We start from the raw sequence: 1,557 nt of genomic DNA, 5'->3' as shown, positions 1-1,557 counted from the left end.
CTCGAATTGGGAATCTCTGGCGATTCATCTAATGAGTATGAAACACATTGTGATCGATTGAATGAAATGACTCGACTCTTCGGGGGGCGCTTCATCTGGGACCCCATGCTTCTGTTCCAGCCAGACCCTAACATTCCTTCCCTGCGCCGCAACTTGTTGTCAACGAAAGAACTGGCACGGAGGCTTCACACCATTTACGGTATGAGAAGGCAGCGCCTTCAGAAGATGTCAAATAATAAAATTAAAGATTTTTTCCTCTATAGCGAAGAGAATCCAAAATTGAAACCCGACTCATCTCTCAATCGGCGGAATAATCTTCCTCTGGAAGAGGAGGAGCGAGATTCCGAATACGTCAGGGAAACCTCTTCCGTAGATATACATCTGCAATATCCGCAGATATTTACTCCCGTTCGTTTGGGTTGCTACGCGGTAGCGGAGGATTTCCCGGAACGATTTCTTCGGTTTAGGCTTCTGGTTCATAGAAACAAATGGCTGAGACGGAACCGTTCCCCATTTCGGGATTTTCTTATTTATAATATGTTGCTTGAAACTTATGAATATCTATCCAATCCGTTTCGGTTTGGTAAAGCATCACTGGATTGAACAATGAAACAATTCCTTCATGAAAGTTCGATGTCATGAAACAACTGTTGTTTCCTCACCTAGATACTCCCCACTCCGTTTAGATCTCTAGCCATAGAATTGGAAGCCAACTCACTCAGTAGGAGGAAGATCTCTATTTTCCTTTTACTGATACGGAAAATCTAATTATAGCATTTCAAAAAGAAAAGAAGTTGGAGAACAGTTACTATAGGAATTAGGAGTCTCTCCACTGAGAGGTAGGATTGGAAGGAGTGATATAGGTTATTCCGCAGGAATTATGCGAACGAAGACAATTCTTTGTCTTCCCAATAACTATCCTCGATAAGATTTTGGATTTCCCCCCCCCCCCCTCACCCTCCCCAAGTAGCTCCAAGGATCTCATTGAGGCGTCGAAATCTAAGAATTTCCACTTTAAATCAATCCGGTGTATCGAATGACTGGAATGGGCCAATTAAATTAGTCAAGTGGGGGGGGGGGGAGAACGGAACGTGCCAATATTCTCGTTTCCATTCGTTGGTGTCGAGGCCTAAAATAGCGCGATAGCAAACCATTCAGTGGTTGGTGGGTCACGCCAACTTGATTTGGCATATGTGTGATGTGAAATACAGCTCTCCTAATCCTAATTAGTATTAGTGGAAATTCTTGACGTAGATACGGATCTCCCCGGATAGGATTCGAACCTACGACCAATCGGTTAACAGCCGACCGCTCTACCGCTGAGCTACCGGGGAAAATGGTAGGGGATTCAGTCCCATACACACTTGCTTGAATACCTTTTTTCCAGAAGCCAATTCCAAATCTGGAAGGAGTTAAGCTTTCTTTGCCATTGCAAAAACTTTGCGTACTCCCTAGCCCCCATTCATTATAGGGGGGGGTAGTGGCGATAGCAATCCCATTCGAATGGAGGGGCCCCCAAATCATGGGCGTGGGAGGGTGGGGGGGGGGGTCAACCGG

The 1,557-nt window shown here is 45.3% G+C and overlaps 1 non-coding gene across 1 annotated transcript; it reads right to left on the bottom strand.

Moving 5' to 3' along the window:
• Positions 1–1,262: 1,262 nt before the first annotated feature.
• Positions 1,263–1,334, bottom strand: TRNAN-GUU (transfer RNA asparagine (anticodon GUU)). The gene has a single exon. It is a non-coding gene; the product is annotated as a tRNA-Asn (tRNA).
• Between the last annotated feature and the right edge of the window lie 223 nt (positions 1,335–1,557).

This window comes from Adiantum capillus-veneris, unplaced genomic scaffold (assembly GCF_014529385.1).
Source record: "Adiantum capillus-veneris isolate H3 unplaced genomic scaffold, ASM1452938v2 Hic_scaffold_326, whole genome shotgun sequence".
In the NCBI taxonomy this organism is placed as follows: Eukaryota; Viridiplantae; Streptophyta; class Polypodiopsida; order Polypodiales; family Pteridaceae; genus Adiantum; species Adiantum capillus-veneris.
Note: the sequence above shows the minus strand (reverse complement) of the source record. Positions and strands in the feature narration are given on the sequence as shown.